The sequence below is a fragment of the Amblyomma americanum genome, chromosome 3, assembly GCF_052857255.1.
Source record: "Amblyomma americanum isolate KBUSLIRL-KWMA chromosome 3, ASM5285725v1, whole genome shotgun sequence".
NCBI lineage: Eukaryota > Metazoa > Arthropoda > Arachnida > Ixodida > Ixodidae > Amblyomma > Amblyomma americanum.
In genome coordinates, this window is record NC_135499.1 from 177491786 (window position 1) to 177516696 (window position 24911).

General features: G+C 48.2%; 1 protein-coding gene across 1 annotated transcript in view; it reads left to right on the plus strand.

The window, feature by feature from the left end:
* The first annotated feature begins 9028 nt into the window (after positions 1-9028).
* LOC144125510 (clavesin-2-like) overlaps positions 9029-24911 on the plus strand; it is a 63063-nt gene continuing 47180 nt past the window's right edge. The window contains exon 1 of the mRNA XM_077658970.1: positions 9029-9919. The gene's annotated coding sequence lies outside the window, so the exon portion shown is untranslated. The remainder of the gene's footprint in view (positions 9920-24911) is intronic.

The following is a 24911-nucleotide window of genomic DNA, read 5'->3' on the forward strand; positions in this document are numbered from 1 at the left end:
TGAGGCACGCACGCTCACCCTATGCTGTAGCTGTCACCTGAAACAGCCTGACAAACCTATGACAAGCCTGACAACCCTCTTCAGTATACAGTGAAGCACATCTCTATGTTTGTTTGGTTTTATGGGGTTTAACGTCCCAAAGCGACTCAGGCTTTGATGGACGCCGAAAGGGAGGGCTACGGATAATCTCGACCTCCTGGGGTTCTTTAACGTGCACGTACATCGCACAGCACACGGGCCTCCAGCATTCCGCCTCCATCGAAATTCGAGCGTCCCGGCTGCTATCGAACCCTTTTCTTTGGGGTCAGCAGCCGAGCACCATAATCACCGAGCCACGGCGGCGGCTTCTCTACGTACGTCTAAAACAGGCGAATCATGGTCTAGACTTCGAAGTACGACTATATCCGTCCGGCAAACATGCAACATGTGGACAGCATTATGAGCAATGCTTGCATGTTTATTGGAATCTGTCCCTGCTCTTGCGTCATAGTTCTACAGTTTCGCCCCGTAACTTTCGCAAGAGAAGCTCAGTGATCAAACCAGTCTGGTGTTCAGCCGAAAACTGTAACGTCTTGATCGCCCAAAAAGAAAACAGAACTTTTGCACCAAACATCGCGACCGCACGCGCTGCCTTCCACAGTCAGCGACCTATAAAGTTCATTGCACAACACCTTTCGGCGTTTCTTGACTGAATCTTACCAGAGCCAGAGGCCGCATAGCTGCTATCTCCTAAGACCCGCCGTGGCATACGATAAAGGAGTATACGGCGACCTCTCGCAATGAGCGGTGCTTGAGCGGCATTTCGTTCCGGCCGGACAGTGACGTAAACGGTTGCTGCACAGCGCACTTCGTATCTGAGTCAAGGCCTGGCCTCCTCTGATGACGACAGCGGGGCATGGGAGCACGCCGCATTGCTTGGGCGTACACGTATACCTGCGCCGTCCGCTATCACACGCGTATTGTTTGCGCTTGCCACCTGATGGAGATAATGACTGTTCGTAATCAACAACGTGACGACATGTTTGCATGCAGATGAGGAAGTGAAACATGCGAATTAAAATAAGCCAGCTTTGTTCATTTCTAACTGTGCAACATAGTGAACTCTGTCAACAGTTGTAATCGTCGCGGTGGGTATAGTACGAGTACTTATCTACCTCAACACCCGTGAGTACCGAGGCCGCAGATGGGGGCTCGAAATTTGCGTTGCATGAAGTGATGGCATTATGCAATAATTGAACGCATCAGCTGGTATATGAAATCAACTCAGCAACAATAAGATTTTAATATCTGTTCACTGCTACAATTCCAATATGTAATGGTTTACACTTTACTGTAAGAGACCGCAAATTTTTTACAGGCAGCGTGTGCCCGCATTACGTAAAGCAAGAACCAGAAGAAAATGGGCGGATGAGATTAATGTTAAACAATCCTGCCTGCCTAATGTTAAAAAGCGAAAAACTAAATGTCCTGCTTTCGAAAAAAAAAACTAGCTACAGCAAACAATTCACTTTATTTCTTTTCGGAACTCGCTTCCCGGATTCATAAAAAAATCCCGTGTAGAAAAATTGTTCAATACAAGGTTGAGGAAGATACGTGTTTGCTAACTATCAAGAATTGCCATTTCCTTGAGTCGTGTATGTCATGTGTGGTGCTTTTTGCTTGTGCTCTGGTTTTCGCTTGTATGCTTGTATATACTAGGGTTCTTGTTATCAACTTTTTTTAAAATTCTTTTTTTTTCTGATATTCAATATGCGCCGAGTCAAGAAACACAACATAAAAGTTTCTGTCGTCACAACAAATTTTCTGCAATGTTTTTGACCAAAAACGTGTAGTAACAACAGAATTTTGTGCAGTTACAACAAAAAAGTAGAGGAGAAAAATAACGGCCCACAGGAAAATACTACAAAACAACCGAAAAATCATTCCTTACCGCAAAACTACAAAACAGTTTGTCGCATTTGGACACGGTTATGTCGTTCTGTTATCTCAGCAATTTGTTTAATGCACTAATCATCCGCCATAATTTCTCGCATTCAGTACTTGCACTTAACAACAGGAAGTTCCGATGGAAGGTTTCACTCTGGGACCTGATTGTGTACTAATGAATTTCACCTTTATCATACCTGTGATATTCAGTTCGTGAACATAGAACCTGGAGTTACAGACGAGGAGAGAGGACCTTTGTAAATGTTTCGTGAATCTTCATTACACAAGGAAATATTGGAAGATACCCTTGGAAAGTTCTGCTCTTCGGAATTCGTATTTTGTTCCCGGTATAGAGAGGAGGCGAAAAGCCCACACCATAAGCAGTACTGAAAATTTCTAACAAGGCAATTCCCGTTTCAATATATCCTAAAGAGCCGCACATAATTGTCAAAACAGCGCCAAAAATACCACGGGTGTCACTGTGAGTATTAGCTCAGGACTGAATCTCCAATACTTCTTTGGAGCGAGCTGCCTGCCTTTCGTCACTAAACGTCCGGTTATATGGTTGTTTAGTGAAGAACCTGTGGGTCCGAGACTTAATTAAGGCACCGTGGTACTTGTCTGCGCTAAACTGTTGTAACTGCGTTTATTATTGATGATGTGGAGAACATCCGCTCCTGGGCCAATTCTTCCCAGCTCCTGCAGCTCATTTAGGATGCGCTCCAGCTCAGGAATGTGAAGGCATTTTTATAAATGTGATTTGCGATGATGCTTAAACAGCCAAATTTTTATCCTCCTATTTCGCACCCTCTCAATATGTGCATTCTAATTTTTTTTTCTAGGTTAGAAGGCGGCCTAGGAGGCATTAACGCCTCCCCAAGCCCGAAGAAAAGCAGGGGAACGCCATGGCGCGCTAAGCAACGAAAGCAACGAGGGAAGTCGAGTGATCTGCCAGGGGCGAGGAAGATAAGCAGCTGTACTCGGCAGCGCGCAAAGCATCAAAATCGGCAAGGGGCACGTACTGCGCTGTTCAGCTGGAATACAAGCGTATTATGGCGGCGGCTCCTCAAGCTGCGAAAGCAGCCATGAAGTTCATGCGCGCTGCCCATGTCGAGGAACAAAAACGGGTTAATGCAGCGGCCCGTCAAGCAGCTGAAAGGCTTGTGCACCCGAGTGCAGCTACCATCTATGAGACGTCCTAAAATCAGATTTGCATTTCTTAGTTCGTGTTTCATGCTTACACCTTCTTTTGAAGAGTCTACAGGCTGCATTTTTTCTCTGCCTCCTTGCGCAAAAAAAAAAAACGTCACAACTAAGCGTGCCTTTTCTGGAAAGCCCATGCTACAGTGCATTATATGCTCTCTGAGCTGTAGACAACACATCCTTGGGTAAATATAAAAGAGAAAAAGAAATTAATTTAATGGAAGAATACCAACAACCGAGACGAATCTAAATTCACTGTTATTTTTGCAAAAGCGAGCACTATGGGCAGCAAGTAATGTTCCTTTCCTGGATAGTATTTTTTCATACTTCACCTGCTGTAACATACTGTCGATAAAGAAGTTATTAAAAAACACACTCAATAGAAACCCCTACGCCAACACACAATAAATCGAACGCCGTTTTAAGAACAATAGCCTGCAAAGCAACTCCTTAAGAACTACGACAAAATGAAATAGTTGGATCCCGATCACGTACAAATTACGACTTTAAAGATTACCATCACGAATACCAGAACTCCTGAACGAATACCCCGACATATTGAGTTTACTGCAGAATACATTTCTCATACCACAATTTAAGCATCAAGTCAGGGCAATATTTTTTTCTTCGTTTCTGGCTTAGAAATTACTGTCTGTGCCTACATTCTGACGTCAGTCTGGTGCACTGTGTATTTCATTAATGTTCATTTAGCTCAAGATGTATGTTTGACTGTACAAATTGTGATACATGTGTAATAGGTTTTTGTTTTTGTTTACTGGTATATTCCACCGCTGCTTTTTTGTCTTCTCTCCTGGAAAATTAGATACTTTAAATAAGCACTGATTCTTGTAGCTGTCTTTGTCTTCACATATTGTATTTCGTCTGAATGCTGTGAAATGGTATACCAGAGAATGCATTTGCTGCGAGTGCCTTCAGGGTCGTATAGCCATGTCAGACACTTTTCGGGCCTTTTGCTATACTACCTGAGGCAAATGTACGAAAATGTCTCGAATAGAGGTAGTAAGAAAAGATGCCGGATAGCAGACAGGCATAATACGTTCAGCCTAGTCATAGAGCTTATATAATCATGCACCGTAGCTATAGTCAACTCGTCACTCTAGAGTCGCATCCTGCGGCAGTAACTCACCTACAATACTTATCCATTAATCGCTATAGTCATCAAGCTATGTGGACGTACCAAACACATGTCCAACTTTCTTGGACAATAATTTTGAGCAAATTAAACTTTTAAGGCACCGTTCTGTACATATTGAAGTTAATGGTTCATTCTTCCGATGCGTAGCAAAATCTTTCTTTAAACGTGTTTCCATCGGTCGCATCGAGCAATTAAGACTGCCATAGAAAACCAATGGGGAACACTTTTGACGATAATAAAAACGTGAATAGCAAAAAAATTGAAGCCTGCCGACGGGAGATCTGAGGATAAATAGATTCTTAGAGTGAAATGTTACCATATATGAAAACATTGCGTTCATAAACTCTTTCCCGTTTGTCCAGAATTGTTGGGCATGAGCAATATACATCAGAATTATACAAACTACTGCACCGTAATCACAAACAATAATTCAGAGTTATAAGCTACTCGCCAGTTTACGCCTGCGCCCTTTGGTACCTTGTTAGTTCACTTTCAACAGACTGGCTGCAGACAGTATGTCAATTGATAAGCTAAATGCACGGAGTTGGAAAGAGTGCACCTGCGAAAAATCCAAAGTGCTTCCTATGAGCTGACGTTTTGCAGCTTATCTCTCTCTCTCTCTCTCTCTACGCAAGTGTGATAGAAAAAAAAAATGTGTGTGTGTGGAAGGGGGGGGGGGGGGTGGCGAGAGGGAGGAAATGGACGCGAAATGGTGCGACAGTGGGTATTTAAACCAGGTGTATCAATGAAAAGGAACAATCAAACCGATCCGCGTCAAAAAAAAAAAAAGCCTTCACCGTGTTCTTCGCGGCTTCATACCAGAAACAGAAAGTATAGGTGTTTTTTTTTTAATTTTCGGCAGGCACCGAGTCCGCCATTCAATAACGCTTTTTGTCCCCTCGGTAATACTGACACAGCTTCGCTGGCGAGGTGACCGAACCTGTTTAGTGAAAGCGTTCGGTCAAATAACTTCAGTGTTTACCGCAGCGCGCACTACCTGGGAGGTAAAGTCGCCCGCAGCGGAGGAATCGCGAGGGATACGTCGAGAAAGTGCCCGCGAACCAGGTCGGCCGTTTCACCTTCCTGGTGCGCTCGGAAACGTTCCACAGCTTGGGCCGATGACTCATCACTCATCGGGAGGGCTATCTTTAACCAAGGTGCCCCAAAAGAGTGCGGCTCAGCTCAGCTTTTGTAGCGGCAAGGAAAGGTGAATGAATGAACAGCTAGGTGACAACAGGAAAGGTCAGGACCGCTCACAAACTTCTGCTGGCCAAGAAAATTTCGATTATTGTGGTAGTATCTTTCCTATTTGCTACAATAAAGTTCATTCTCGACCCCCCCCCCCCCCCCCATCTTCCAATTTTGCTCTCTCTTTTATCCATTCTTTATCCTTCGCTTTTACAGCAGCTGCATTAGGGCTTTCTCGGATCTATGCAATGCGGCGCATTCGGGATCGTAGTATAGCCTAAGCAAAAACTTCAGTTCTCACTGCTGCCCAAAGACAACGCGGCTCAAATTATCTTGAAATCAAGATTGCAAATAAAAGATATGCGACAGATGCGTGGTCATGAGATTCCTGTAGATTGGGCCAATGTGCGTCTTGGAGTGGACGCTGTCGCTGGACGCAAGACACTCGGGAAGCAATCGACAAGTCGGAGTACGTTCAGCCATTCATCTCTGCCTCGAATGATAACGTATACCTCGGCTGCAACCAGAATGGCAGGAGACAGCGTAGTGAATGATGCGGGCAGCAGAGGACAACAGTAAGGACTATGCTTTCCATCAACCGGAATTCAGTTCTTCTGGGTGAAATTAAATTGTACCTTCGAACTGTGAACGGTGCTAGAGGTGAGTAGTTACCAGCAAAATATGAGCACTGGCTCTGGGCAGTCCGCTCATGCAGGCACTATTTGGTATCGCCACCAAGCAATTTTTACTTGAGGTTTGCGGTAACGTGTCATTCATGAAAGCTTTCCGTAGCTAAGAAACAGCCTGAACTGAAGCTCGCTTCGGGAAGCTTGGCACTAAAAAAGTTAATAGAGCAAGAATATGAGAAGTTTGTGAAGGTTGAAGAGCAGGAGTGAATGAACTACAGTCGAACCTCATTATAACATAATGGTTTACAACGAAATAATGGATATAACGAAGGAACGACGATTCTCCTTGAAATCTCGGTCAACACGGGCTATAAAGATATTACGGCTATAACGAAGCAATCGCCGGACCCCTTCAGCTTCGTTATAAAGAGGTTCAACTGTACTATGCGTGAATTTGCAAGCTCGTGGCCGACATTGAAAGGGCATGCCCGAACTTGGTCGACGTAAAATATCTCTCAAGGTCCGAATGACTGTACGAGCTCGTCAACAGCGTTCACACAACAGAGTTCAGGCGTATATGTTTGGCAATAGAACGCAAAAAAGAGACGAAGACAGCACTCGTGCGTGTGATACTGCTTTTCGTCCTTGTCTTTTTCTCGGACTGTATTTGCCAAACATGCATCCACTCCAACTCGCCCAGTTCAGTATCCTCGAACAGCGTTCAGGCCATCCCACACACAGGGATGGCCTACTCACACAAGAACCGGTTGGGTTGACCGTGGGTCATTATTCTTGACTTCAGAGCTTGTGAAATACTGTGGGAAGACGGGACTGCTCATGACAGTACTCCAGCTCTGTCCTATAATTTGGACATAGAATGAAAGGGAGGTGATCGCGTCCTTTTGAAATTAAAGTCCGATGACATGTTTCAGGACGTTCATATGCTGTTCGAAATATATTTTACATTCTTTTTAAAAAATTTCGAATGAAGCGGGCGCAGTTCTGAGGACATGTGCGTACAAGTCCTAGAAACTGAGTTAATCTGCTCTCTTGCTCTGTCTTAAGTGCATAAGCACCAACTATTTTAGAGTTCGCGTTCACTCTTACAGCGGAAATTTCGTTGGCCGGGGTGGCACATGACACCAGGCTTGAACGGTCCCTTCTACGTGTACGCAAAAGGAAAATCTTTGTAGTTACGCGAGCAGTTATGCTAAGTGGTTCTAGATTTTAAGCACTCCGTGGCGCTCTCTCTCTCTCTCTCTCTCTCTCTCACACACACACACACACACACACACACACACACACACACACACACACACACACACACACACACACACACACACACACACACACACACACACACACACACACACACACACACACACACACACACACACACACACACACACACACACACACACACACACACACACACACACACACACACACACACACAGAGAGAGAGAGAGAGAGAGAGAAGAAAATGAATGTAGGTGAGCAAAACAAAAATTGCAGCGAATAGAGCTGCCAGAGTGTAGGCCTGCGCTGGTAACCTTTCCTTTTCATTTTTTTTCTCTCTTTTCCGGAACGTGACAAGGACGATTCCTGTGACCGTGCTCGTTCCGCCCGGAGTGGCCGAGGCTGACATTGTTTTTCGCAAGCATTCACGACTCTTCTTGAGCGTGACTCTCGTGACACTCCGTGACGGACGCAAGCTCACTTAGCTGATTGCCACGGGACCGGTCCGGCCCCCGGGGATGCCAACGCTGTGCCCTCACGAAGGTTGTCCTGTGCTACTATGAGAATGACGACACCTTGTTTGCGGGTTGCATAGATGCAACCTTTGCACGGATTAAGCTCTCGACAGGAGTTGCGTGAGCCTGAGGAAAATATTTGTCACGGGAAACAACCGTTGTTCAGCGCAGTGGCGTAGGAAATTCAGCGAATTATGCACATATGGACTCGGAAGTCCCCATATGTAGCGTGTCTGTCCGTACAACGTCGATTAACTCAGCGCTTACATTACATGCTTAGGCGAAACGTTCCAAAGGGCGACATGGCTTTCGCAGAGTGCGCTAGAACGTCCTCTGACAGTCTCAACGGTATGCCTTATTACTTCCTGCCGCTGCAACCTCTGCGATCTTTCTGATCTGGTCCTCCTCCTTGTCATTTGTTTACACGATCTACCAGACTCTGACGCGTGTATTTCTGCTATCTTCTTTTCTGGACCACAGTATACTTCATGTGCAAACCGCTCGGAGAAGCGGCAGTTGTTGACATCTGTAGACATGGTTCGTACTCGCGACAGAAGATTGGCCATGGTTTACTGGCCAAAGTTTGGTGCTGATCGAGGTAGGGCACTCACGGTACCCGTGGCAGCTCATCCTCGCTGCCATTAAACGCCACTACATCGACTATTATCAGTTATGTAGCCATGCAATGGTTTTTACTGCACTGCACGTTGTTACATATTGCGAGCAGGAAAGAAAAAAAAAGACAGATCTCTCTATTTATAAAGAACTGTGCGGAAACTATAATTTTCTGTACCATGAAGTCACCTCTCACCACCACACCACCTGCCAACTCCCTTGATATTTCTCGGCGTTTTTTTTTTTATTAAACTACCACGCGCTCTTAGAGCCCGTCCAGTTCTGTTCCTGCCGTGTGTCAACGACTCACCTCTTTTCACGCACTTTGCATACGTCTAAAGTGCAGCGTCGGTTTTAAAAGTCTAAACAGGCAGAGCACGCGTCAGCCAACTTCCGCTCGCGCATCTGCCTCCTTGCAAGCGTGAGTCTATCGGCACCTTTCTCAACTTGCGAGGTCTCTGAACTTAAACGCTGACGCTGCAAAGTCCAGGTCATCGGTGTCATCCTCTTCCTACCTAAGCGCTAGCCTTTGCCGCACCACCGTGCTTTTCTCCAGCACTGCAGCAGAATTCACTGCACGTGACCAAGCCCGCGGCAGGCATATCGTGGCGGCTCAGCCCAACGTACCCGTAATGATGACGTCAGGAAAGGGTGCTGTGGCGAGCACCGGTAGGCAGGCCGCCGCAGCAGCGAAAGGGAAAGGGTCGCCTGCGGGGACGAGGGCGAAGAGAGGCGTGCCGGTGAGCGCTGCCGGTGGCGGAGGTGGTGGGGGGAGATTCTGATCTGGGTCAACGAGGAGAGTGATTTTTCGGCCCCCTTTTTTCCGGGACACGCAGTGCACAACCTTTCCAGTCGGGCCCGGATCGGAAGATCGTCGTCGCCCGCGTCCCCTTCAGCACGCTCCGCAGCCGCCGCTCTCGGCGGAAGTTCCGACGTCCCGCCGCCCACCTACCTCACCGCTTCTCATCGCGCGGATCGCGCCGCGCGCCGTTCTTCGCCGCCCGCTTCCGTCGTTCTGCGCGCCGCTATCAACCGGCGGCGGTCAAGAGCACACGGCGCTCGCTGCTCGTCAGCCAGCGTTCCTGTCCGTGCCGACTGTTTCAATCTTTTCCGCCATTTTCATCCGCGCAAGCCGCGTAGAAAAAATAGTCCACAAATCTTTTATATAATTCTCGAGTTTTTCGTCTCAAAAACTGCTCAGTCAGAGACGGTACAGCGGCCTTTTGGTGAGAACCAGACGTGGTCAACGCCGTAGTGCAATCAAAGAGACTTTCGCGCTGAAACACGGGTCGGATCACCAAGCGTCTGTTCTGGAAGAAAGTGCCTCTTGGGTGCCTTCGTCGTCGGACCACTGCGTGCAAACAGTGACGACTTCTGGATTTCCGCTCTTACCGTTGGAAAAGAGACCCCCTGCTTGAAAGTCCCGCCTTGCTTTGAAGGAACCGGAGGTAAGTGAAACTACGACTGTCTTTCAGGTTACCTCGTTATGCTTAGTCCTAAGCTGCGAAAGTACATTTAATAATTCTCTAATAACTTGGAGCAAGGAACAGCATAACAGCTTTCGGATAACCAAAGCAAAATGAAAAAAGAAATTCGTGAGGAATGTTTCGCCTCAATTCGTTATTTCGTTGCATGGTTAGCAGTTCTTCCGCACCGTCCGCACCTTGTCTGCCCCAGCAAACGTTTTAGCCACATCTCTACTACCGCAGTAACATCTCTCCGTAAACCCCTGAAGGCTGAAGTTTCACCGAGGCGATCTCTGCTTACTCCCACCATAACAAAAAAGAGCAAGAGTGCAACAAAGAAATCAAGAAGTGCGGAATAACTGAAAGAAGCCTTCTTGGTTCATACCATTCTGCCGGCACAGCATTCTTACTGGGTACTGCGGCTGCTTTCGTGTGACAGGAAAGAGATTCGACAGCTTTCAGGTTGCAAGCGTAGCCAAATTTGCTTCAGATTTTTTTCCTCCTGGGTTAATGTTTTTCTCTCCGTTCATTTGCGAAGTCAACCTGACCATCAGAATCACAGTTTTATTGCTGAAGCACTACGTGTTATGGACGGCGGAAATTTTTCAGTTACCGAGGGCCAAATAGTCATACGCACAGGGAAGCATACCGCGACACGGAAGGATGTTCGCGGGGGGTTTGAAGCAGGTCAGTGAACATTGCGACCCTTTTGAGCCAACGTGAAGCGCTGTTACCATGGTCCGCACATCAAGCAGTACCGATTAGAGCCCTGCTTTTTTGCGTATGTACAAGTTCCCTTCTGGGTGGTTCTACCTCTCGTCCCTCGAAGCAGAGTAGTGTCTAGGGCGACTCAGCGGCTTGGCACCACCCGCAACCGCTACCTTACTGCGACCTTACTACCATGCTGCTTTCCCTTTAGATACTTGTTCGCAACTGACCGTCTTTTACAACCAGTCTTCATAAACTATCAGATGTGCCGCCAGCGAGCAAGGCGCACCTTCTTCGACAAATATTGCGACAACGTCGTGCAAATTCGAAGGCGCGTTGGTCAACTCGCGAACATGTTGACCTAACCCATCGGCGTGTGCTTTTATTTATTTTGTGACGTGAAGCTGAGAGGATTTTGGCGTCTGTCATGTGTAAACAGCTCTGCTGCTTCGCACTGTGTGACATACTTGATTCTAGGCGTTGGCAACAAGAAATGTTGAGAGGAAAGGCTGAAGGAGCATGCTGTGAGCGGAAAGAAAGTCAGAAGGTGTATGTGAACAATACAGATACATGACAAAAGTGTTTTCGCTTTTTCATTAACTCTAGGGATATAGCTTTCGTACCACAGTAGAAGTATGAATTAAGAATGAACACTACACCTATTTTCATTTTGTGGTCTCTTAGGCACGGCATCGGGCACATGGATGTGCATGCAACTGCCTCTGAGCAGCGAGGCTAAGTACATTGCCAGCGATTTTAAGAGAGCGTGAGATGTATTGCAAATGGCGCTAATCATATGAGATACTTTGTCAATCTCTCTCTCTCTCTCTCTTTGATATTATGAGAGATAAATATTGCAAAAACGTAGTAATAATTGGTTTTTTGGGGAAGGAAATGGCGCAGTATCTGTCTCATAATATCGTTGGACACCTGAACCGCGCTGTATGGGAAGGGATAAAGGAGGGAGTGAAAGAAGAAAGAAATAAAGAAAGAGGTGGCGTAGTGGAGGGCTCCGGAATAATTGCGACCACCTGGGGATCTTTAACGTGCACTGAAATCGCACAGCACACGGGCGCCTTAGCGTTTTTCCTCCATAAAAACGCAGCCGCCGCGGTCGGGTTCGAACCCGGGAACTCCGGATCAGTAGTCGAGCGCCCTAACCACTGAGCCACCGCTGCGGGTAAAAGCCCAAACTTCTTTTCAATATGTGATACAGGCGCCAAAAATGTCAGAATAACGTGGGGATACTTAAGACATCACATGGTAGCCGTGCAAATTAATTTCTCTTATTAAGTTACTAAGAGGATTAACTTCAACGCTGAAAAACCCGGATAGAGCCGCCGCGGTGGCAGAGGGGTAATGGCGCTCGGTTGCTGGCCCGAAAGACGCGGGTTCGATCCCGGCCGCGGTGGTCGAATTTCGATGGAGGCGAAATTCTAGAGGCCCGTGTGCTGTGCGATGTCAGTGCACGTTAAAGAACTCCAGGGGGTCGAAATTTCCCGAGCCCTTCACTACGGCGTCTCTCACAGCCTGAATCGCTTTTGGACGTTAAACTCCCATAAACCAAACCAACCAACCAACCCAGATCACAGTGCCTTCATTAAAGTCCACCAAGGCCTGTAGGGTTAAATCTTCTTACTTCAAACATATCTAGGTCAGTAGGTGACAACGTTGCGTAACTGGGAAAAATAGCACATGTAATAACCTCTATTTTTCTGAAAAGAATCATTTTCATATCACCTCCCATGTGCCATTTTTTAAAGGAAACAAAAATAATAAATATCTCGCACTGACCTAAACCTTGCTGTGTATGTACACGTTACAAATTGACTCCGCTACCCGCTGCACCAGATTAGGCGTTCCGCAGCTGGGGATGGCGTTATACTGCTTGTCTCCACTGAGCGAGTCCAAACTGCATTCATCTCTGTCACTAGCAAATTTTGCACAAGTCAGGCGTTCCGTGAAATAGTTATGTTCTTTACAGTGACTGAACAATACACGGATTTGCTTGTCCCCAGTTGTCTTGTTCATTTGACATAGGTGCGTATGTTATGTTCGAGAAAGTCAACGCCGTTAATGCGGCTTGGCTGGATGCTGTCAATATTAAGGTAGAAATTATCTCACAACCCAACTATCAAGAGGGGCTAGAAGTGCTCATGGTGTGGGTACGAACAATCTTCAGTTCAATTTCGCCTGACATGTTGTCACTTAAGTTGAATGCTCAAGACAGGGAGCAGCAGCTGCGATGGATCTTTAGATCTGAGACATCTCTACAGAAAACACTGGCAGAAAGAACTTGGGTAACACATAGGCCAGACGGTATAGTGGAAGCCTCTGCTGTGATGACGTGCAGTTTATGGCGTGATTAATTGCTAGCTTAATTAGGTCAAATAGTGGACATGCTACCACAAGAAGCTGCACAGAGTAAGCACCGAATGATAACACAGAAAAAGAAGAAAAATTTGCAGCAGCCGTTATCAGGATTCATTATCCTTATTACGTCTCCCCGAATATTTCGGTCAAAAATTTCTGGTAACATGTCCCATGAGACAGTTGTTCATTCCCCCTCCCCCAATTGTGCGTGCGGGGGAGGCGGGGAGGGAGTAAGGGCGTTTTTGTTGTTGTTGATGGCTTACTGAACATTACACAATACGAAAATTGCAAACTAAATGGCACTAATACTTTGTATCCATGTCCATTGTGGCCGTTGCGTGCAGAAAGCTGTTGCTGCCAATGTCAACTCCTTCCCCCTTTCCAGCCTTAATACATAGTTTAACGTCTTCAAAAACGCTTGCGCCAAAATTGAGTGAATTGCAATGGCAGCGAATTAGTGTCGCTTATGAGACATCCGATTATTCGCTTAACAGCACACTGAAAAGGAAGGGCAATTCAGAGAAGTCATTCGGGAAGACGCGTGATACAGGTTGTAGCAACCAAGTAATACTAATCGAACGGGCAAGAATAAGTGAGCAGCTCGAAAAAAAGCTCCAGGCAAGTCCATTACGCGCACTTGTTGGATTCCTGCGCTTGAAAGTCACAATAACTGGCGCTGCGGAGACCTTTGTGCGGCCGACTTTTTTTTTTTTTTTGAAGCGATTTTTATTGCCTCAGGGCATAAAAACTATGAAATGAGATATGAGTAAGGTGCTTAAATAAATGAAGAAAGGTGGGCTGATCTGGTGAAATCAAGAAGTGAACGATGATATGGACCATGTGTCCAGGCAATATCGGAATCCGGGTTGTCCGGTGAGAGACCCACTGCCGCCAGGTGCCGAATTCTCGTCGGCTTCGCATTCAGCGGCCGCATTCCCTGTAAATTTAGTTCCGACGTTGCAAAGGCTATAAGTCGCTCCGTTCCAATGGCGCACAGTGAAAACAATGTCGCATGCAGAGAGTGTGTGGGGTTTTCCAGCACGCTGATGGCGAATTCCGTCTCGCTCCTTCTGCGAAGCTCCTTTTTCTTTTGTTTGTTTTGTTTTTCGGCAGGTTCTTCGCCGCTAAAGCTATTTTTAGTGACCCGACGTTGGTGAAAGCTGGTAATCGACCTCACAGGCCGCCGGAATGCAGGCCCAGGAAATGCACAAAAAGCTTCCCAGCGACCAGGAAAAAGACTCCGCCCTTTTTTTTTCTTTTTCCTGGCGCTAAAGAATAAAGAAACATCGTCGTAATGCTTCTTCTGCCCTGCGTGCATACACGGCTGGACGTTAGCTCCGCGAAAGCTCTTGCACGGTCTTTCTTCCCACGCCCTCTCTGGTCCAAATGATGCAGCCTCTTCTTGAGGCGCGTGGTCACCAAATTATAGGAACCGGTACTTCCAAACTTGATGGCCTAAATATTCATTCCGCGGATAGGATATAATAGGGCGTGTCCAATGTAACGGCATCCAATGACTTAACGAGAACTAGCGCGAGTAGCCTGCCTCAGTTCTTGCATGAAAACGCCTTGCATGATTTTTCCTTTAGTACACAGCGAACCCAAATTATGCCTTTATGGCAAGTGTGTGAAGTAAAAAAAAAAACTGGAATGTGACAGAAGCAGATAGGCGCTGGTCGCTTAAATTAGAGGGGCATACTTTACTTCTTGTAATCTAGCGAACAATTTGCATGAAAAGCCTGATTTAAAAGAAAATGTAGATCGTAGAAACAGTTCAGAAATGAAAGCACAGTGTGTAATCCGGACAACCAGTACGTTAGCCCCCTTCGTATTCGCTCCGACTCAGTTTAATCGACGTCCTAGTGTGCCAAGCAGTTTTTACCATGTAAGGAATCTAACATGCGCCAAAATCTAAGTGCACAGGCGTCCGAACCCGCGATTTTGTGCAAAGTAGCAAAACATCACACTCACTGAGCCGCTGCGATGAGCATCTGTGTCCTGCATGGAGCTGCCTTTCAAACGGCACTCTTTGTGTCTTTTTACTGGTATAATCATTTTATGGAATAATTGTCACTCATAACTAGGGGTATATAGCAAAAGATGCTCCTGTTTTTTCTTAACAACCACAAACGATATTGCTACGATGTTGCTTTGGCCCCACTGCAGCAACACGTAGCATTTTGTTTTAATTCTTAGGGCACGTTACGTGGGAGTCTTTTTGTTAAGAGTAAAAAATTCGGTCGTGCTGCTTGCAGCTCACCAGGACGTCTAAAGAGGGAGTCGAAAACTGAGGTTAATTAGCGACATAAGTAAACGAGCGCGAAACAGCGCGGTCGGGAGAGGTTCGATGAAAATATCTCGAAAATCATCGAACTTTCGCATTTGAATTTAAAAAAAAGAAAAAAGGAAGGTGAGAGAACCTAGCATTGTTCGATGCTAATATCCGGCTTTTCTCTTATCCTACGAAAGCCGCTCTGCCATCTAATCCCGACCAATGTTTTCACCCACAATCGTACTCTCACAGGGGAGCCTTTAGGGGTGATTTTGTGAGGGTGTGGTTAAGGTAAGTGGGAGGTCCTATTTACGCTATGCTTTTCGTGGACTTTCTCTGTCAAAGAAATGCAATTGTTCGTGGTTTTCCCGCAGAATATTTTTCGCTGCGGAAGAGCGGCGCCCGCCCTCCAGTCCTTTCTTCTCACCTCCCCCCCCCCCCCCCCCCCCATAAATCTGTCCTGCACTTTCATCCAACATAGTATAGAGAGGGAAGATACGATTTGTGTAGCCATATACGTACTAGTTGTGATCGACCACCGTTCAGGGATTAGGTCCCATCCTAGTAGCCCCCTATTCTGTCGAACCTGCAGGTACACTCCTGTCCATTCACATTTATTGAGGACAACAAATATAGCCGATTGCCAAGACGGGTGATACCCTGAAGTGCGGCAGTAGTCTACTTCGGAAAGAGCAGTAACCTGTGTTGGTCGTGGTCGCAGCAACGGAGGCTAAGGAGACGCACATGCAATCAGCGTGAACACGAGCGTCATACCTTCTTGTTCGGTCTCGCCCGCGCTGAATCTTACCATTCGCAGTATTGACCACTGTTCATCGAAAATAGACTTTCAGTCGGTCCCACACCTCTGCCAGTTATAAGGACAAGGCTTCGGGACAGTGTAGTACTCAGGAGCATCCCCACCACGTGCAGCGATTTTTAGCTTTCATCCGGCCGCGAAAAGCCGCTGCAATCATCACGACGTGGGCCATAGAACGAGCAGCCCTCGCGAAAACTGCACTGGCAGCGCCCACCTATCTGATGACGTATCGCTGCTCCTGCTGTCAGAAAGCTTCGTCATCCGTAGAGCGGGCCACTTTCCTCGAAGAACAAAAGAAGATAGCGAAGAATAACCGGGCGAGGGAAAGGAGGGGGGGAGGTGGAGGATGAACTGCAGGATCTGCGCACTCTGGCGGACAGGATCCGCTTCTCCCTCATCCATGTCGGCCAGAAAACTAAGCCTCCTTTCGACATCCACTATGGCGGCCTCTGAACCCCCTCTGCGCCTTGTGACCCACTTGCTGCAAAAGGCGAGGCGGCCAAGGAGTCGCGAGAGAGGCACTCAGCGGCGAAAACGAGACGGGTGGCTGCTGTGGGCGACGCGCCGTCGTTATTGAACGCCGTAAAGACGAAGGGCCGCAAGCAGCCGCCTTGCCTCACACACCACTCCTGTCGCCCTTCCTTGTTGGGGCTACGGCTGTAGCAAGACAAGACAACGCAAAACGAAAGGAGTGAACTTGAGAGGGAGTAAAAATAAAAAAAAAGGAGTGACGAGGGGGCGGAGAGACGTCGTTGAGGTGGACAGATATAGACCCCCACCGTAAGAAGGCCTCCGTGCACACACATATGCAAGCGCGCATGCATACCCAGGCGGCGTGTGCTTTTCTCATCTGAGCAGCGCGCGTATGCACAGAGGACTGTCAGACTGCACCCCCCCCCCCCATTCTTCTGAAACAAAGCCACGTGTGCCCACACATTAGCGCCACCTGCGCGAAAGTTAAATATAGTGATGGCTCGCGGTAGACTTGCAGCTATAGCCACTCCTTAGTGACTCAAGGCGCCAAGCACGACTCCGGCCGAAAAACGCGGAAACGAAAGGGTTGCTGCTCTGCGCGGTGTAAGTCGGACAGATCGTGCGGCATATATGCGCTGCGGTGCCCGCTCAACACCAGTCACGTATACCGTGGTGCGCCACGTGACCGGAGCACGCAGCACACCTCCCTCATGATAAGACCCCCCCGAACATCCTTCAAAACAAATACAAAGAAACGAAAGGAGCTTAGTGCACTGCAAACGGAAGCAATGAATTAAAACATGCACTTGACACTTGAAGACAATTTTATTGCCCTGAAACCACTGTAAATTAGCGCTTTGCAGCCGCTAGCGAAGGTGCAATTGACACGCATTCCAAGACAGCGGTTGATGTTTCACTGAATGTACCTCATCTGCTCTTATGAACGAAACGTTCCGAGGCCGAGCGCAGAACGGCTTCGTGCACAGCGTGAACCCAAACGCATCTACAGAGCTTTTGTTTATTAAATTTTAATCTCCCTTCTTTGTCAGAAGCCACTTTGTGCAGCGCACCTCTGTGTGTCGCCGGTAGGCAAGCAGAGACGGAGTTAGATAGGCGTGCAGGCGACTCTCAAGCGGCTATTTCTAGCGACGGCTCCTTACAGATCACCGGCTTCCTGTCGAAGAGTGGTGTGTCTCGAGCACTGCTGTGGCGTTTCTGGTTGGAACAAAGCCCCCTTCCGCCAAGTCAGGCCGTTCCTTATTGTAACCGTTACGTAAAGAAAACATACGGCAACCTCGATGCGAGGCCGCGGAAACGCTTCTGCGCACAAGTGAACGCGGACGACAGAAAATAGTAACGGCACCGGCGGAGCCCCGGTATTATTACACACGCGTGTCCAGTGGAGGCTCCCGAAAGGCTGCCCGCTCTTCACGCTTGCTGCTATGGGGTTCTTGCGCTGAAGTTTGCGGTGCCGATTGCAGCGTCATAACACACTGCCTAGCGAGAAGAGCAAGCAGTTTTTGGTGGTACTATTAGTACTTTTCCGCGCCACCTTCAGGCGCTTATTGGCGTGAGCCTCCGCGCTCTGTCGAAGGCGCAAGTGCCGTGCGTCAGCTATCTGGGCTACGCCGAGAGAAGCTAGGCAGTGAATGCTGTCAGCCAAACGCGGGTATCTAATCGCGCAGAATTTGTTCTCCCGTTTGCAGCTGCCCAAGCGGCTGACAAAAGCAGTATTGAGTCACCGAATGGAACAATTGCAGTGCCACCTTGGCAGCGCAGGTTCCCCATATGCGCCTGAAGAAATACGAGCCAGAGAACCAACATGGCTAACAATGGCTCCGGGACAAACAGCGCGTTTATACCGGGTGCGGCATGTTATTCGATTCATATTTCCTTTCCGTGAAGATTCTGTAATATATGCAGATCACAGCTAACGATGCTAGTATCGAGAAGGACGAGGACGACAGGAAGAGTGCTGGTGCAATGGTTAGGGTGGATGTTGATGATTGGATGTTTGGGCGAATGCTAATTACTCTTTTGGGTGGGTTTAATTACTGCTAATCTTGGGATGGATGTTTGGGTGGACGTAATTACTCTTTTATAACGACAGGAAGAAATAGGACACAACACAAGCGCTTCCTGTCATGCTCGTCCTTCGGGCTACTGCCATCATGAATGCAATTCAACTACCCACCTTTCCACCTTACTGGAGATCACTGCTTTTGGCACGTTTACTGGTCAGCCGGGTGTCTTGTTCATATACATTTTTGTAAACCTTAATCGTGCAGCAACTTAACATCGTCTACTTAAGATTCGGTTATTTCCTCGCTTCGCACCAAATCTGCAGTTAATAACTTGAAACACCCAGTATAACGACCACGATACTAGCTCGTGAAGCATTTTTTTTCTCCCAAATTCTGACGTCATTCACAAAGCGCTACAGTCCATGGGTCCTTTTTTTCTTCTCGATTACACCTTTCGTTTCTTCCTTTTTCTTCGCCTTCTTTCACGAGGAAAGTGTTCCTGCCCAGGGGCTTGCGTAATCTGTCAATGAAAAACGTGGCGATAACGGGAGCAGAGGGCGCACAAATCGGGAAAGGACAATAGCTAAAGGCCCACGCGCAGGAACCGAGCGGAGAGATGGAGTAACACGTGCCGCGGGGAAGGCAACAAAGAGGTAGGGGAAGCAGTGAGAGAGGGAGAGAGACAGCGGATGCCGAGAGCGGCGGCGTAATAGGAAGCGGTCAGCGATAATTTCCACTCCCGCTGCCGCTTTTCCCAGGAAGCGGACCGAGTGGTGGCCCGTGCGTACGCCCTGGCGCGCTCCGGGCACTCGTCTTTCCTTCTTCCTTGTGCGAAGTGCGCTGAACGCGTGGAAAGCCTCCGCGGCGTTCCTCTGCAAATGTGGACGAAGTGTTCCTGCGTTTCCTACGGCTTTGGCTCCCTGCAGCTGTCAGGATTGCGCACTGAAATCATGAGCACGTCGAAGTTGGTTCCTTTGTGGTTAGGGTTCGCGCATGGAGCAGTTTCCGGGTTTCTTCAAGAAGTTTCCAAACCGTCGGCTTCCCCTGCACTGTCGCTGTCCATACAGCTCCGTACGTTGTGTACCGAAACTTAATCTCGAAGAGGTGATCAGAAAGCTGCTGTAGGGAGGCGCCAAACACTCCTCCAAACCAAAATATCTAAAACGTCGGGCCATGGGCGCTTTTGCATCTCGTTGTCATTAAAATGCAGCCGCAGATGTGGCGTATGTAGGTAACGAACCCGCGACCTGGTGCTCTCGCGCACGACGCCACAGCTGCAGTGCCACATCTAAAACATGCAGCTGTAAACCAGTGAAGTCGTGTTATATGCTACGTTCTGTTGAGCTACTGCATTTTACCAAGGCCTTATGGTGATGAGCCGTAGCGTCAACACTCAGTCTTGGAACAGGACTTCAGCCGCAAACGCCTCACCATTTGAGTAACAGGCGGCGTCATCTACCGGCACACTCGCAAGCATGCAGCCCCCACCTTTGTTCCACCTCGAGGCCATTTTAACGATCATATCTGTAATATCACAGAAAACGCCGCCAAGCCTTCAGTTCTGCGCCACTAGATACCCTTATCCCAAGAATCTTCTGTCTCGTCGCCTTCCGCAAGACAGCGCGGTGGGCCGTGACGTAATAGGTGTCAGTAAGACGACGCAACACGAGGGAAGCCTTCTCTGGGAGAACAATGCGGACAAGGCGCCATTATATAGGCGTGACCACAGTCGCTGAAGGACGATCATTTTTTTTTTCACCGCCACGTGTATAAAACTTCTACAATGACCGGCAGTAAAAAAAAAAAAAAGCATCTGGAGAGAACGAATACAAAGAGCGTCATTCCCTCAGGAGGAGCGTATACGAAAGAATAGAAAAGGGCGAGCGTATAAACAGGAAACGGGCGCCTCCGTTATATAAAAGCGGTTGGACTCGAATCCAATGTCGCTCGCGGAAGTCGGAAGCGCACCATTTCCGGACACCGGGGGGGATTTCTCTTGCTCCGTGCACAGAGAAAGCCGGGCGAAGCAAGCGTTCACGCTTATGGGCCTCGGCATAGCCTCGGCACGTACACATATAGACCCGTTCCGAGGAGGGGGGGGGGGGGGGGGTTAATTCGTTTTTGGCCGGTAGCCCCGAGCTTGCTCCTGCTGCATATAGACGGTCGCTTCCTGCTACGGTATCGAGAGGAAAGAAAGCGGCTACAGCTGGCGAAGAACACATTCATGGCAATGGCTGCTGCGGTGGTGGCGATAAGATCCGATGCGTGTGGCACGTGCGCTATTTCCTTTCCTGCCTCCTAAACAAGGCGTATGACGTATTTTGTCTGTGTGGCGGAGCTTGGCTGCCGGTATTGCGAAATATTGCGCAATGAAGGGGGAAACGCGGGAGGAACCGAACAGGAAGGTCGCTCCGTTGCGTAACTGAACCTGCATTCAGCCTCGCCTCGTTCAGACTGAAAGTAAACCATGCTGTGGTTCTGTAGGGAATCTTCTCTTATTCGTTACTCTCTAGGCGTGTACGCTTAAAGGCACTTTTCCTGTGCCTTGCACAAACGGCAGTGAGGCGAGCACAGGCATTTTGACTGGCAGCAAAGGTGATGGAGAGCAGTTGTGTCCTCACTCTGACGCCGCCATTAAATCAAATAGGTTGCATACCTCGGCCACTGTCACGCGGTTGTGCGACCCTGTTCCAACTGCAAAGGCACTTACTAGAGACCCCTGGCGAGGATGAACTATGGCTGTAAACACAGCGCGGCAGGTCGACATGTGCACGGTATGTCACGTCCCTAGAAGGCAGTAAAGTCTGGACCAGGAGGAAGGCAAGCTAGAGAGCACTCGTGGCTAGGGAATACATAAGAGAACGAGTTGCCGTGATTCGAAGGTTATTTCGTAAGTGGCCAACTGGACGGGTACCCTCCAAAGAAGGGATGCCTGGGGAAAAGTACTCTGAGCCAGGCATCAAGCAATACGGATGGTAACGCATCGCGCTAGGAAAAAAAAAACGAAAAAATGGCCCCGGCTAAAATCAGCGCGTGGCATCTGTGGTGCAATGCGAAGCTTAGCTCTAATGATCGATAAAAAGAAAAAAAATTTGGCGTCAGGAGCTCATGTGATAAGGGGGTTATTACGCATTGACATCCACCCGAGCGTAGTCATACGGCTACAAAGGAAAGCAATACAGCTTTCTCAGAAACTTCGTAGTTAAAAAAAAAATCGTCCTGGTCTGGGGTACGAACCCGGGACGATCGCTTCACCGGAGCAGTCCCTCTACCAAGTAAGCTAACCGAGACGGCAAGCTTATAGTAGGGCGAGAGTGCATTGATGAATAACTCGAAGTGGGAGCTACCTTGGGGGATTCCCGTAAACATTTGACCAACACTGAGCACTTCCGATCTGGCGAGGGCCGCGTAATGCGTCATTAAGATCAACAGCGACAACAACCCTTGCCTATTTTGTGGGAGGAAAAGTTGTCACTTGAGCCGAAACGGGAAAAGACATTAGCCGTACGAAGACCGTATGATGTTGAAGAAATACAGCACAGAAGGCCAGAAGGAAAGACGTCGAACGCTGTCGCATTCACGGTTGTCGCTGAGCCCTTACTAAAATTTCTAGTCTTTCTAGACCTAGTCTAGACCTAGTCTTTTGGCTATAAGTCCGTATATTTTCTATGGGCAGATCATATAGACTAGTGTAACAAAATCCTGTACACGGTTTATAAACAGTCTAAGTTTGTGACCATACACGTTTAGTAGGCTTTTGTTTATAGACTATGAATAGTCAAAAGGAAATATCTATAGGAAGGTAACAGAGTCTATAAAAAGTCTATAAACAGTGTATAGACCATTCTTATAGGGATGTAGAAATAGAGAGAGATAGAGAGAGAAAAAAGAGGAAAAACCACGGTGCTTAACAATTGAAGAGTGCTATGGCATGGTTTATGGTTAATGAGGGTTTAACGTCCCAAAGCGACTCAGGCTATGAGAGACGCCGTATGGTGAAGGGCTCCGGAAATTTCGACCACCTGGGGTTCTTTTTGCGTGTACTGACATCGCACAGCACACGGGACTCTAGAATTTCGCCTCCATCGAAATTCGACCGCCGCGGCCGGGATCGCACCCGCGTCTTTCGGGCCGCAGCCGAGCGCCATAACCACTGAGCCACTGCGGCGGCCGTGTTAAGGCATGGCTACTCTGCGCTGGGGAAAGAGGTAAAGGGATGAGAGCGGGAGAGAGAAAAGGGGAGGACTAGAGTAAGATGTAAGGACGTCAGGTGAGAACGTGCGCGCTAGACAGTCACACTTTTCCGCAAAGGCACGACAGAGGCTTTGCAATTACAGTAGAAAGCTGTTCCTGAAGCACGATCATCGAAAAGAATTCGGCACCATCACTACGTACTAAATGTTTCGCTTGGATACAGCACACTCGTGTTGTATTGTTATAATTGCTTGGGAGCACAATCCGTAGCTTGAGTCTACTGCGTATGAATGCATAATTTTTATCCGCCAAAGACATTCCCCTGCCACTTGCTGCAATTGCCACCACAATACAAAAGCCTTCGTGTCAACGTTGTACGTTCTCCATTTCACACCTTTCCGCGATGGAGTGTGGAAGTCACCAAAGCAGTGCGATAGCTTCCACAAGCGTGTTACTTTTACACAATTCTCAGCCACTCACATAGTCTGGGAAGCGGAAGCTATCGCCCCGCCCAAGAAGCCTCGACACCTATGCAAGATGTTGTGAAATTCAGTAAATTAACCCCATTTAAAAAACATCGAGATATCATGAGCTCTTCTGTCACTTACTTTTAAATCTTTTTAAGCGTTATCTCCACACACTAACAATGTGAAAACGATCTTGGTGGCAGCTAATCCTTCCCCTCCGTGACAACTAACCCCCATTTCACTTTCTAATAAAATGACATTGGCACCAGCTTCTTTCGTAGTGTATTTCAACGTTGTTTTTATATCTGTCACATAGCTATCTCCCCCCCCCCCCCCCCCTACCAGCCCCGCATTCGTGGTCTCCTCTTGAACGTATGCGCAACTCAAGAATGCGCAAGTTCTAGTTTTCGTCTGTTGCAGTTTCGTAATGGTGCTCTCGGATAGGCTTTGCCAAGTTTTGCTGCCGTGGCACTAATAATGATATGTCCAAAAAGGAAACTGAGTGATGTCACAGCATCGGGATCGCATGACCACATGCTGACGAATGAGACTTGGGCAACGTTGCGTTCAGCTACTGTTCAAATGGGATGTCTCATCTTTGTTTATGTGGTACAAGGTTCACCTTCAGGAGCAATGGCCGTAGATAGTACCCATAGCAGCCGTCACCCTGCGCTTATTTAACTTTTCATATTTTTTTTGGAAGGGGAGGGGGGAGGCGGCAGGGAAGATGTAAAGCTGCTGGTTTTCCGGGGTGAAACCGACAAGTGGAATTTTCTACACTGCCTCGTTCACTTGCAACGGCACGGGGACCGAGGTGCCATATGCGTCGGCGACTGGGACAGGATGCGTCGCACTGAGAGTAACATCCGTCTCACGCGAGAAACCTCCTTTTTCAGCGGCGTGACACCATGCCTTTTGCGAATCACGATGCGCAAGCATGCCAGACTGTAGGCAGAGCGAGGATACTGCCGGCTAGGAAGACGAGCGCGCATTCTTGCGGCATGCATCGGCCAAGCTCGGCAGCAGTGGTTAGAAGGGATGCAGAGGTGCTGAGGTGCTGAGTGAGTGTCCTCCCGGACGAAGACGTGCAGACCGGTGAGCGCGGCTACAGTGACCTGCTCCGTTTGTCGTGCTGGCGTGGACGGGGTTGGGATTCAGACGTGTGATGTGTTGCGTGCTACTGATGTGAACCCGCGTGCCGCTCTGCGTACCTCCGCGTTGCTGCGTTATCTCCCGAGAGGAGTGCGCCGTGTGCTGGTCCTTGGTTCAGCGTATCTCGCTCCACATCGGAGGACTTATCACAACGCGTCTGGCCCAAAACGACAAGGATGGGTTACTCTCAAACTGCGAGCACTCACTTCCTGCTAAGCTCCTGCTCGGATTCACGGGGGTAAGAGCGTCTCTCAATGACACACTACGGAAAGCTTGGACTTTGAATGTGGTGGTAGGAGAGCTACACAATAGCTCTTCAGGGCGGCCGTTATGTGCTCTTCAGATGGCGAGAACAATCAAGAACAAATGCTTGTAACGTCCCGTGCAACGCTACGTTCAGCTTAAGCTAAAACACCGCCCCTAAAATCAGTCTCTATATTATTTTCCTGTCGCTGCTCAGTACTTCTACCCCGCTAGTCCTAATGTCTGACCC